A 14,646-nucleotide genomic window follows, 5' to 3' on the forward strand; every position below is an offset into this window, starting at 1 on the left:
GAGAAAGGCTGATGTGCACGGAGCAGGAGAGAGACCTTGGGGTGATGGTGTCTAACGATCTGAAGTCGGGGAAACAATGTGACAAGGCGATAGCTAAAGCCAGAAGAATGCTGGGCTGCATAGAGAGAGGAATATCGAGTAAGAAAAGGGAAGTGATTATCCCCTTGTACAGGTCCTTGGTGAGGCCTCACCTGGAGTACTGTGTTCAGTTCTGGAGACCGTACCTCCGAAGGGACAGAGACAGGATGGAGGCAGCCCAGAGAAGGGCGACCAAAAAGGTGGAGGGTCTTCATCAAATGACTTATGAGGAGAGATTGAAGAATCTAAATATGTACACCCTGGAGGAAAAGAGGAGCAGGGGTGATATGATACAGACTTTCAGATACTTGAAAGGTTTTAATGATCCAAAGACGACAAACCTTTTCCATTGGAAAAAAATCAGCAGAACCAGGGGTCACAATTTAAAGCTCCAAGGAGGAAGACTCAGAAGCAATGTCAGGAAGTATTTCTTCACGGAGAGGGTGGTGGATGCCTGGAATGCCCTTTCGGAGGAAGTAGTGAAGACTAAAACTGTGAAGGACTTCAAAGGAGCGTGGGATAAACACTGTGGATCCATAAAGTCTAGAGGATACGAATGAAGAGAGGGAGGCTTGCGGGAAAGACGGCTACTACCTGGAGATAATACCCTTATTCAATAAACATACACACGGTTAATGCAACTCTGACAGTGCTCTATGCTTCAACGGCAAGAGGAAATGTGAAAAAAAAGGATTTGCATTCACAAAATATGCGGGGAGTAGCTTGCTTGTTAAGGCGGTTACTACCCCAAACCAAACAAGCCTGATGCTTCACTTTCAAGGCATATCCAGTGTTGCTCTCTGCTTCTACAACAGGGGGAATGAAGAAAAGATGATTTTCAATGCATATCCAGTGTTGCTCTCTGCTTCAACAGCAGGGGGAATGAAGAAAAGATGATTTTTATATTCCAACAACAACCAACAAGGACTGAATTCCATAGTCTGGGTAAACAAATAAGCATGGGTGTAGCTTGCTTGTTACAGCAGTTACTATCCGAATCAATTAAGCCTGATACTTCACTTTCAATACATATCCAGAGAAGCTCTCTGCTTCAACGGCAGGGGGAAATGAAGAAAAGTGGATTTATATTCATATAACAACCAACAAGGACTGAATTGCACAGGCTGGGTAAACAAATAAGCGTGGGAGTAGCTTGCTTATTGCGGCAGTTATTACCCCTAACCAATTAAGCTAGATACTTATTTATTTATTTATTTATTTATTTATTATTTTTGTTATACCGAATTTCATGGCAAGAATCACATCAACCCGGTTTACAATTAACAATGTGTGAAAAGCAGAGGGTAACATAGTAATCAATATTCCAAATTCAAACTTCAAAAACAGTAAACAATAGAATGGATGTGAGAAAGTTACAATAAAACAGGGAGAATTAACTTGGATCTGGAAAAGGGGGGAGATAACTGAGCAGTGTAATCTTCACATTGCAGACAATTGCATAGTTGTATAGCAAGAATGAATCTATATGATACAGTTGTGTAGCATGATAATAAGGTGCTGAGTATGAGTGTGAAGTATGGTTTCTTATTTCAATCCAATTTTTGAATAAGAGTTAGTGCTGTTGGGTGGCGGACTACTTCACTTAGAAGCAGTCAAGCACTGCTCTCTACATTAATGGCGGGGGTGGAAGGGAAATAGAACCAAAAGGTTTCATTAATAGCAGGGGTGGAAGGGAAATAGAACCAAAAGGTTACTAAAGGCCAAGAGTAACAGATAAGTATGAGAGGTGAAAAAAAAAGTGTGGAAGCTTGCTGGGCAGACTGGATGGGCCATTTGGTCTTCTTCTGCTGTCATTTCTATGTTTCTATGTTAAGAAGCTCCTGAAATAACGGACTCAAGATTTCTCCGATTAATATAGGCATTGCTAAGGGATATGTCTCCCCCTGCAGGACAATGAGAGTGGCACAGCTTATTGTTAGCTTAGAAAAGCTCAGCAACCAAGCATTTGCTTTACCATGAAGGCATGAAAGGTGATCGTAATAAATGACTCACATAAAGCCGTGCCTTATTTCCCAAAAATACTGCACTCACCTCTGGAAAGTAAGAGAGGACCAGAAAAAAAAAAAAAAAGAGAAGAAAAGCAGGGGGAGAGAGAGAGAGCCTCCATGGTTAGAGCAATGGGCTGAGACCCAGGGAAACCGAGACTCAATCCCAGTTCCCCCGCTGACACTTCTACTGACCTTGGCCGGTAATACTGTAAGCTCTCTTGAGCTTTATTTGGAAAGAGCAGCTGAAAACTCCAATAAAATAATATTATGATCAAAGTTTTGTTCATGTGCCAGATCCCTAACACAGAGAGGGCAGCAGCTGACCCTGAGCCTGCGCTAGGATGGCTGTTACCGGCTGAGATGGAAAATCTGATGTTCGCACCCTGTGCTGTTTGGCAATAGCTCTCACTTGCACTCAAACTCTGCATGAAACAGGCTTGTTTGTGTGCATTTTTCTTTTTTTCAAGCAGCCTGCATTTGTCCCTTTGCTGCTCCTTCCTCACTCACACTCAGCCGGAGGAATGAGAGGAGAAACTGTGCACCCCCCTGGGGAAGGAGGAGGAGCAGCAGCTGGAGCAGCAGAGAGTGAGGCATCCTGCCAGCAGGCCAGAACCGTAATCGGGAATTTCTAGCTGCTTCCTCTCTCTTCCTCTTTTATTTTTCTGTCACTTGTTTGTTTTACTTCCGTTTTTTTTTCAATTTTCATTCTGTTTTATGTTTTGATGGTTCTGAGTGTAAACTGCTTTTATTCATCTTACACTGGTTATGAGGTATATTAATGTGTTAAATCAATAATCTGGGGACAATATGGACCCGCATCAGAATGTGGGAATTGATCGTTTCCAGAAGCTGTAACTTTACTGCTATTATTTTGTAATTGCCTTTTCTTATTCCCCTTTTTATTTTAATTATTCTATGAATTACTTTGTCATGCCAGTAAAAGAGATCCGAACTGGAACCTGAAGTATGTTCAGAGCCTATAGACATTTATTTATTTATTTAAAAACTCTTCTATACCGTCGTTAAGTTAATTCACCATCACAACAGTTTGCAGAAAGGCACAATAAGAAAAAACAAACAAACAAACTATAATTGGTATAGATTACAAATTATTCATGTGCCAACACAGAACGGTAACATATTTTAATAAGAAAAGACCGTGTGTTAATTAAGGCTTATATGTCAGATGAAAAACTGTCAAGCGGTTCAAATCTAGCGTTAATATGCAATTGGAGATATTAGAGTTAAAAACCGATTACTTGGTGCGTCCTTATCTTTCAACTGTTTCCCTCCTTCTCTTTGTCTTTATGAAAAGCTTGTTTAATGAGCCAGGTTTTCAGGTTAGTTTTACATAGTTTCAAATTCCTCTGCAGCCTTACTGCTATTATAGACATGAACTACACTTTCAGGGCAGCTGCCCCTGACCTGTCCTAGGCTAAACTGCAGGGCGATTTAATAAAGGGTGCGGGAGAGCCGGCGCACTGAGATCAGGATATTAAGTCGGAGGGTGTACAGGAAAGCAGTTGTTTCTGCTTTTCTGTACACTTTCCCGGTGCTTTCAAAGTTAACGTTAATTTCTAAGAGTGAAATGTGCTTTTTGTATTTCGGGCGAATAACTAATAAGCTCATCAACATGCATTTGCATGTGATGAGCGCTATTAGTTTCGGGGGGGGGGGCTTGGCTGTGTGTTTTCCACGCACTATTACCGCTTACTGTATAAGGGGTAATAATAGCGCGTCAAAAACGCGCAGCCAGACGGGGGCTAAACGGTGCACTCAGCCGAGCGCACCGTACTGTATCGGCCTGTTGATGGGTAATTCACTTCTTTTCTGATGCTTCTTACCATGAGAAGGTGAGGCAGCAGCGAGAAAGGTGAGATGGCAGATTCCAGGAGAGCGAGCACTACCTGGATCATTTATCCTAAGGAAAAATAGAAAGTAAGGCAGTAACCATCCATGTAAGCAGGGGCGGACTGACTATTTGTGGAATAGGGCAGTGCCCGAGGGCCTACAATACTCTCCCATAGGCTCGGATGAGTGGTTAGGGGGCAATGACTCTTATTTCCAGGGAGCCCAGCACACTGTCAGTCCACCCCTGCATGTAAAACACTGTGCTGGCAACTGGAAGTGTCCCAGTGACTTAGGGTCTACTTTGAGCAGAGGACTGAAAGGGCTCCACCTGGTGGTCAGAGTTAACCCCTTTCCCTACGGGGCTTGGCCTTGCTTCGAAACTTTGCCAGTGCTGGAGTAAAATACAGCATCCCCGGTTATTCAGGATAACTAGTGAGCTTTCTCTTCCTAGGCTGGTCATGCAGGAGGTTTATAACAGCGCTATGAGCCTGCCTCCGTTTATACAGCATCCCCGGTTATTCAGGATAACTAGTAGGGATGTGAATCGTGTGATCGATCGTCTTAACGATCGATTTCGGCTGGGAGGGGGAGGGAATCGTATTGTTGCCGTTTGGGGGGGTAAAATATCGTGAAAAATCGTGAAAAATCGTGTGAAAAATCTAAAAATCTAAAAATCGCAAAACCGGCGCCATTTTCCGTACGAAAACGATTCGCGGCGGGAAATCGCTCCCTGACCCCCGCTGGACCTCCAGGAACTTTTGGCCAGCTTGTGGGGGGCCCTCCTGACCCCCACGAGACTTGCCAAAAGTCCAGCGGGGGTCCGGAAGGACCTCCTGCCGTCCAATCGTGTTCGTCTATGGCCGCCGCCATTTTTCGGCGCCATTTTGGAAAATGGCGCCGGCTGAAGACAACAAGATTCAGGAGCAGGAGCCCGTTCCGGACCGCTGCCGTTCCGGACCGCCGCTGGACCCGCAGGTTATTTAACTCATTTGGGGGGGGTTCGGGAGGGTGGGGGATTTAATTTAAAGGGTTGGGGGTGGGTTTTAGGGGGTTTTAGTGTGCCGGCTCACGATTCTAACGATTTATAACGATAAATCGTTAGAATCTCTATTGTATTGTGTTCCATAACGGTTTAAGACGATATTAAAATTATCGGACGATAATTTTAATCGTCCTAAAACGATTCACATCCCTAATAACTAGTGAGCTTTCTCTTCCTGGGCTGGTCAGGCAGGAGGTTTATAACAGTGCTATGAGCCTGCCTCCTTTTATACGGCATCCCCGGTTATTCAGGATAACTAGTGAGCTTTCTCTTCCTGGGCTGGTCAGGCAGGAGGTTTATAACAGTGCTATGAGCCTGCCTCCTTTTATACGGCATCCCCGGGTTATTCAGGATAACTAGTGAGCTTTCTCTTCCTGGGCCAGTCAGGCAGGAGGTTTATAACAGCGCTATGAGCCTGCCTCTGTTTATACAGCATCCCCGGTTATTCAGGATAACTAGTGAGCTTTCTCTTCCTGGGCTGGTCAGGCAGGAGGTTTATAACAGCGCTATGAGCCTGCCTCCTTTTATACGGCATCCCAGGTTATTCAGGATAACTAGTGAGCTTTCTCTTCCTGGGCCGGTCAGGCAGGAGGTTTATAACAGCGCTATGAGCCTGCCTTCTTTTATACGGCATCCCCGGGTTATTCAGGATAACTAGTGAGCTTTCTCTTCCTGGGCTGGTCAGGCAGGAGGTTTATAACAGCGCTATGAGCCTGCCTCTGTTTATACAGCATCCCTGGTTATTCAGGATAACTAGTGAGCTTTCTCTTCCTGGGCTGGTCAGGCAGGAGGTTTATAACAGCGCTATGAGCCTGCCTCCTTTTATACGGCATCCCAGGTTATTCAGGATAACTAGTGAGCTTTCTCTTCCTGGGCTGGTCAGGCAGGAGGTTTATAACAGCGCTATGAGCCTGCCTCCTTTTATATGGCATCCCCGGTTATTCAGGATAAATAGTGAGCTTTCTCTTCCTGGGCCAGTCAGGCAGTGTTATGATAACTAGGTGTTTGGTAGATTCTCAGGGGCAACATTGATGGTATCTCCTACAAGGAGGAGCCCCATAGGGAACTGAAGCACCGGGCTAGACTCAAATGCACAAACACAGAGAATATATCTTTTATTATACAGCTAGTGTGGTCCACCAGAGGTGGCAGTAGAGAGTAGATTAGGTAGCAACAGTATGTGATCCTTGGTGTAGGAGACCCGTCCCACAATGTTGGTGTAAGGCCCTGATGCAGATGTCCAGTAAGGCACTGTAGGAGAGACAGACTGGCAGATGTTATAACACACTCCCTGGTAGCTGAGTAGATAGAGTTCCCAATGAGCAGTAGAGAGAGGATAGGTATTAACACTCTGTAATCCTCGGCAGAGGAGAGCCTTTCCACAATGGTGGTGTAGGGCCCGATGCAGATGAGCAGCGAGGAGCTGTAGATAGACAGACTGGGAGAAGTTGTACTCACTCTCTGTAGCTGATAGGTAGTGTTCCAGCAGGTTGAAGAATTGGTAGCAGGCACTAGGATAGACACACAGGCCTTCGAGGAGCAAGTACCTGTATATAGGCTAGGCACCTGGAAATAAGCAAAGGGCCCCCAAGGAGCGGGTACCCAGGTTAGTAGAACCCCGGAGGGTGGAGGTGGCTTCCACCAGAGTAGAAGTGGCAGAGCAGCTTCAGACCGGAGCGAATCCAATCTGTTGCTAACTTGGTGAGAGTCAGCAAATGGGCAACCTTTTGAATACGGAAGCAGTGACGTCACACGAGGGGGACACCCCCAAGGTTTTTGCCAACACTGCTACAAGACATGAGGCATGCGCGCGTGCGCGCCCTAGGAGGCCTCAGGTCAACATGGTGGGATGTCGCACCAGAGCCACTCCGAGGAAGCCAGAGGGTGCGGCAAGGAGACGCTACGGACGCCATTCTCCCGAGGCTGGTGGAGAAGGCTGAAATAGAGGTGAGGCATGTCGGGCGAAGCCGTCTGAGACCGACGGAAGCAACAGTAACCCCCTTCAAAGGGCCTCCTCCAGACCCCCTACCTGGTCTTGGTTTCCGAGGATGTGAACGATGATACTGGTTCAGCATCTCTTTGTCCAAAATGTTAGACATCGGTTCCAACGAGTTATTTTCTGGTCCAAAGCCCTCCCAAGACAGGAGGTATTCCCATACGCTGCCTCTCTTCCGTACATCAAGTATAGCATCTACTTTATACTCAAGGTCCTCCTTTGTGTCAACAGGAGGGGGATCTGGTGTCTTGGTGCTGAATTTGTTGAGTATGAGCAGTTTCAGTAATGAGATGTGAAACGTGTTATGGATCTTCATTGCTGGAGGAAGTTTGAGACTGTAGGAGAGACTGCCCAGACGTCGGAGGATAGGGAATGGTCCGACGTAGTGTGGAACAAAGCGAGCACATCGCAACTTTAATCTAAGATGCTTCGTAGACAACCAGACTTTATCACCAGGCTTAAGTTCAGGAGCCTTGCCGTGATGCATGTCATAGTCTCGTTTTGCTCGAATTCCAGCTTTGATGAGCATCTCCTTTGTCTTCTTCCAAAGATGTTGAATTTCATTGGCAGTGGCTTGTGCTGCCGGGGACAACACTGAAAGCAGAAGTGACAAAGGTGGTGAAGGTAGTTGTTAGGTTCCATATTACTAGCTACCAGTAGATATTGGTTGATGGAAAACTCGGCCCACGTTAGAAGTTCAGCCCAATCATTCTGGCGTGAAGAGATGTAGGCTCTGAGGAACTGTTTGAGGGTATGGTTCATCCTCTCAGTTTGGCCGTTGGATTGCGGATGCTAAGATGAAGTGAAGTCGAGAGTGATATCGAACTTCTTGCAAAGAGCCTTCCAGAATGTGGCTGTGAATTGTACGCCTCTGTCTGAGACTATGTGCTTGGTTATTCCATGCAGATGGAATATGAGGCTGATGAAGAGCTTTGCAAGTTCGTTGGCACATGGTAAGCATGGAAGCGCCACAAAGTGAGTCATTTTTGAGAATCTATCCACCGTTACCCAGATAGTGTTATTGCCCCGGAGAGGGGTAAGTCCACCACGAAGTCCGTGGCAATGTGAGTCCAGGGCTCATCCGGTATGGGTAAAAGTTGTAGTTGGCCCCAAGGACGACCGGGCGGAGGCTTTTGTCTGGCACAGTTGGTACAGGCCGCTACATAAGCGAAGGCGTCTTCTCTCATCGACGGCCACCAGTAGAATTTTTGCAGCTTTGCCAGGGTTCTCCGTTGACCGGGACGTCCAGTCAATTTAGAGTCATGAACCCATGCTAGTACTTTCTTCCGGAGGTTGGCAGGCACAGTCGTCTTTCCCACAGATACTGGGTGAGTGGCTGAAAGAATGACTCTCTCAGGTTCAATGATGTATTGCAGAGCTACAGGCACATCTTCAGATAGGAATGAGCGAGATAGGGCATCCGCTCTGATGTTTTGTCTCCAGGTCGGTATTTTAAGATGAAATCAAACCTGTTAAAGAATAGAGACCACCTCACCTGTCTATGGTTGAGGTGACGAAGATATTCTAGGTTTTTATGGTCAGTGAAAACCGTAATCTGGTGTTGAGCACCCTCAAGCCAGGGTCTCCACTCTTTGAACGCCATCTTTATCGCCAACAATTCTTTATCTACGATTCCATAGTTCCTCTCAGCCGGTGTGAATTGTCTGGAGAAAAAGAAACATGGCCGCAGGATCTTGGAGTCACTGGTTTGACTTAATACAGCCCCTACACCAACATCAGAGGCATCCACCTTGACAATAAAGGGGCGTGTAGGATCCGGGTGATGGAGACATGGCTTGCTGGAGAAAGCGTCCTTCAGCTTTTGGAAAGCGGTGACAGCCTCTATAAACCAATTGGCAACATTAGCACCTTTCTTTGTCAGAGCTGTTAAAGGCAAAGTTAGTGAGGAGTAATTTTTAATGAAGGTTCTATAGTAATTTGTGAATCCCAGAAACCTTCTGAGAGCCTTTAGACCAGTAGGTTGGGACCATTTCTGAATGCTCTCCAGCTTTTGTGGGACATCTAGAACCCCTTGTTAGACATGATGTACCCTAGGAACGGTACAGACTCTTTGTGGAATTCGCATTTGGACAGCTTAGCGTATTAGATGGTTCTCCCACAGTCTCTCTAACACTCTCTTGACATCCGTAATGTGGGTATTCAGATCTTGAGAGAAGATCAGGATATCGTCCAAATAGACAACAACACATTGGTAGAGTAGGTCGCGCAGGACGTCATTCATCATGTTTTGGAAGACAGATGGGTCGATGCACAAGCCGAAGGGCATCACCAAATACTCAAAGTGTCCGTCCCTGGTGTTAAAAGCTGTCTTCCATTTGTCCCCGGGATGAATGCAGACAAGGTTATACGCTCCTTTAAGATCCAGCTTGGAGAAGATCTTAAGAGCATAAGAACATGAGAAATTGCCATGCTGGGTCAGACCAAGGGTCCATCAACCCCAGCATCCTGTTTCCAACAGAGGCCAAAACTAGGCCACAAGAACCTGGCAATTACCCAAACTAAGTAGATCTCATGCTACTGATGCAATTAATAGCAGTAGCTATTCCCTAAGTAAACTTGATTAATAGCCGCTGTTAATGGACTTCTCCTCCAAGAACTTCTTCTTCTTCTTTCTTCTTCTAAATTAAGCCTTAAATTGTCTCATTCTAACATGTTATACTCTGCTATTGCCGAGATGTTATAACTTTATTATTATATTGTGTTATAATTTATAATCTGTTCATTGTATGAAGTTGTTACACTGTAAACCGGGGTGAAGGCACTCAGCTATACTTCGGTATAAAAAAGAATATAAATAAATAAATAAATAAATAAACTTATCCAAACCTTTTTTGAACCCAGCTACACTAACTGCACTAACCACATCCTCTGGCAACAAATTCCAGAGCTTTATTGTGCATTGAGTGAAAAAGAACTTTCTCCGATTAGTCTTATATGTGCTACTTGCTAACTTCATGGAATGCGCCCTAGTCCTTCTATTATTCAAAAGTGTAAATAACCGAGTCACATCTACTCGTTCAAGACCTCTCATAATTTTAAACACCTCTATCATATCCCCCCTCGGCTGTCTCTTCTCCAAGCTGAACAGCCCTAACCTCATCAGCCTTTCCTCATAGGGGAGCTGTTCCATTCCCCTTATCATTTTGGTTGCCCTTCTCTGTACCTTCTCCATCGCAACTATATCTTTTTTGAGATGCGGTGACCAGAATTGTACACAGTATTCAAGGTGCGATCTCACCATGGAAGGATATAGAGGCATTATGACATTTTCCGTTTTATTAACCATTCCCTTCATAATGCCGAACATTCTGTTTGCTTTTTTGACTGCTGCAGCACACTGAGCCGACGATTTTAAAGTATTATCCACTATGATGCCTAGATCTTTTCCTGGGTGGTAGCTCCTAATATGGAACCTAACATCGTGTAACCACAGCAAGGGTTATTTTTCCCTATATGCAACACCTTGCACTTGTCCACATTAAATTTCATCTGCCATTTGGATGCCCAATCTTCCAGTTTTGCAAGGTCCTCCTGTAATGTATCACAATCCGCTTGTGATTTAACTACTATGAATAATTTTGTATCGGCCGCAAATTTGATTACCTCACGCGTCGTATTCCTTTCCAGATCATTTATATATATACTAGCTGTTACGCCCGTAACAACGGACTACATTAAAATTTTTATTTTTCGTTCTGTCTTCAGCTCCCTCCCCCCTTCCCGTCCCAGCTCCCTCCCCTCCTTCCCCGGCGTCGGAGGGACGTGTTCAATCTGTCGTTGAGAGATTTCTTCCCTGCATGCGCTGGCCATCCCAGCTCCCTCCCCCTTCCCCGGTGTCAAAGGGACGATCGCTCTGCCTTGGGGCATCAAATGAGCACTTCCATCGGAAGGGAGCCCGGATCGTTCACGCAAGCGCAGTCCGTCGATCCCAGCCGCTCTCTACTGCGCATTTGCGGCACGTCGGTCCGGGCTCCCTTATAGATATGATTGAAAAGCACCGGTCCAAGTACAGATTCCTGAGGCACTCCACTGTTTACCCTTTTCCACTGAGAAAATTGACCATTTAATCCTACTCTCTGTTTCCTGTCTTTTAGCCAGTTTGTAATCCACGAAAGGACATCGCCTCCTATCCCATTTATTTTTTAGTTTTCTTAGAAGCCTCTCATGAGGGACTTTTCTGAAATCCAAATTTACTACTATCTACCGGTTCACCTTTATCCACATGTTCATTAACTCCTTCAAAAAAGTGAAGCAGATTTGTTAGGCAAGATTTCCCTTGGGTAAATCCATGTTGACTGTGTTCCATTAAACCATGTCTTTCTATATGCTCTACGATTTTGATCTTGAAAATAGTTTCCACTAATTTTCCCAGCACGGAAGTCAGGCTTACTGGTCTATAGTTACCCGGATCGCCCCTGGAGCCTTTTTTAAATATTGGGGTTACATTGGCCACCCTCCAGTCTTCAGGTACAATGGATGATTTTAATGATAGATTACAAATTTTAACTAATAGATCAGAAATGTCATTTTTGAGTTCCTTCAGTACCCTAGGATGCATACCATCCAGTCCAGGTGATTTGTTACTCTTTAGTTTGTCAATCTGGCCTACTACACCTTCCAGGTTCACAGTGATTTCGTTCAATTCGTCTGACTCATCACCCCTGAAAACCATCTCCAGAACTGGTATCTCCCCAACATCCTCATTAGTAAACACGGAAGCAAAGAATTAATTTAGTCTTTCTGCAATGGCCTTATCTTCCCTAAGAGACCCTTTAACCCCTCTGTCATCTAATGGTCCAACCGAGTCCCTCACAGGTTTCTTGCTTCGGATATATTTTAATAAGTTTTTAGTATGAGTTTTTGCCTCTATGGCCAACTTCATTTCAAATTCTCTCTTCGCCTGTCTTATCAATGTTTTACACTTAACTTGACAGTGCTTATGTTTTATCCTATTTTCTTCAGATGGATCCTTCTTCCAATTTTTGAAGGATGTTTTTTTGGCTAACATAGCCTCTTTCACCTCACCTTTTAACCATGATGGTAATCGTTTTGCCTTCCTTCCACCTTTCTTAATGTGTGGAATATATATAGACTGCACCTCTAGGATTGTGTTTTAAAACAATGTCCATGCCTGTTGAACACTTTTAACCTTTGCAGCTGCACCTTTCAGTTTAACTATTTTCCTCATTTTATCAAAGTTTCCCTTTTGAAAATTTAGTGTTACAGCTGCAGATTTACTTATTGTCCCCCTTCCAGTTATTAGTTTAAATTTGATCATCTTATGATCACTGTTGCCAAGTGGCCTCACCACCGTTACCCTCTCTCACCAAATCCTGCATTCTACTAAGAATTAAATCTAAAACAGCTCCCTCTCTTGTTGGTCCTCTCTTAGCCCCTTGTAGGCCGGTCAAACAGCTCAGAGATGAGTGGTAAGGATTGCGGTCTTTGACAGTGATCTCGTTTAGAACCAAGATAATCAATGCATGGGACATAGGGTTCCATCCTTCTTCTCCACAAAGAAAAACCCTGCTCCTGCAGGAGACTTGGATGGCCTTATGAAACCTTTTTGTAGATTCTCTTGGATGTATTCTGACATCACTTTATTTTCCACCACCGAGAGGGGGTATACTCTTCCCTTGGGTGGTTCAGTATTCGGTTTCAAGTTGATCGCACAGTCATAAGATCTGTGTGGAGGAAGTATATCAGTGGCTTCTTTAGAGAACACATCTTGAAACGATGCGTATTGAGGTGGTAACCCAGGCATCAACGGAATTGTAGGCATACAGGGTAGTGGTGAAACTTCCTTCAGGCAACTTGGCCCGGAGTTTTCCCCTTTTTGTGAGACCCTGGAAACTTAAATATTTGGGGGTCTGGATACCTAGGGACCTCACCGCCCTTTCTACCCAGAGTATACGGGAAACGATCACGAGCATAAGTGCCCGATTGATGGCTTGGCGCTCCCTCCCCTCTGACATTTTTTGGTGCTGTGCACTTCTGAAAATGGTTGATCGCCCCCAAGCTTCTCTACAAATTACATATGCTTCCCATTTGGCTGTCTAATGTGGATTTGTGACAATTACAGTCAGCTTTTCAAAGGTTTTTATGGGCTGGAAAGCCGGCGCGATTAAAATACCAGACCCTTATCTGCTCCAAGGAGGGGGGGGTGGGCTTGGGCTCCCTGACTTTCGGAGGTACAATGTTTCCTGCCAGCTGCGATCTGTGGGGGAATGCCTTCTTGATTCTTATTCTTACTGCCGGCAGGGCTTGGTTACTAATATGTCTGCTCCATGGTCTCCTTTATATCTCCTGCAAGCGCGGCCCGACAACGCTCCAGACCCAGGACATCCCTAAAGTGCTACTCTGCCCCTGCTGGTATCATCTGGAGGGCAACCACATCTTTGTTGTTACTGCTAGTAGGCAATAAGGACTTCCTACACGGACTTAGCTGTAGTGCCATATTTCATTCCTGGGCACCTAATGGATTGCCTTTCATTTTTCACCATTATGAAGAAGATAGCCCACTAGTATGGGAGTTTGCATCCATAGCCCCAAACAGATTTTCAAATCTGTGACAGGGGCCGGCCAATGGCACGGATACCCTGTCACATGGTAAGGGCAAAAGGGCCATCGGCGCCATTTTTATTAGTGGCAGCCAATGGCCTGAGAGTGGGAGATCGCTTCCCCGTGCCCCCACTGGAACACCAGGTAATTTTTAAAAGGTTTGGGGGGGGGCTAAGGGGGTCAATTTAAAGGGTCGGGTGGTTTTTTTTTTTTTATCGGGCCATTGGCGCCATTTTTTTTTAGTAGCAGCCAAAATGGCGCCGATGGCCCGAGAGCGGAGAGATCGCGCCGGGAACCCTCCACTGGACCACCAGGTAATTCAAAACATTTTTGGGGGGTTCGGGAGGGTGGGGATTTGTTTTAAAGGGTCGGGGGGGTTTAGGGGTTGTTTGGTGTGCCGGTTTTCCTGCCCTCCCCCTCCCCCGATTATGATTTTTCACGATAAATCGGGGGAATTTCTATTGTTATCGCGACTCTAACGATTTTTGATGATTTAAAAAATATCTGACAATTTTTTTTAAAATCGTCAAAAAAACGATTCACTCCCTACTGCTTACTGGTCAGAGGTATGGACGGAACCGCTTACAAAGCCCTATTGCAATTCTGTTTTCGGACTTTGCACCGTCACATTCCAATTTGGGGCTTTCGGGAGTTACAATTTCAGATTTGATCACACTATCTGCAACGACGTCCGTCGATTCAAAATGGGCCGCCTGCCCTCGCCGACATGTATCAAGTGTGCACGAAGACTGGTACCATGGTCCATTGACTTTTTACCTGTTCCCGCCTTGTTTCTTTTTGGGCTACAGTTCTAGAGTTCATTGCGCGATGCATCAATCGACAGCTCCCGAAGTCAGGTAGACTTTTTATGTCTGATCTGCGGGGGTTTTTTCCATCCTGTACTGCCTCCCACGACCATTTTGGAAGACTCGCTATTCTATTAGCTTGCAGAGAAGTTTTGAGTGAGTGGATTGACCCTCTTATGTCACCTCAAGTAGCCGCTTGGCATAGACGACTGGCAACTGCCATGCAGATAGAGTGGTTGGACCATATGAAGAGCAACAGTAAGCCAGATAAAAGATACTGTT

This window comes from Rhinatrema bivittatum, chromosome 8 (genome assembly GCF_901001135.1).
Source record: "Rhinatrema bivittatum chromosome 8, aRhiBiv1.1, whole genome shotgun sequence".
In the NCBI taxonomy this organism is placed as follows: Eukaryota; Metazoa; Chordata; class Amphibia; order Gymnophiona; family Rhinatrematidae; genus Rhinatrema; species Rhinatrema bivittatum.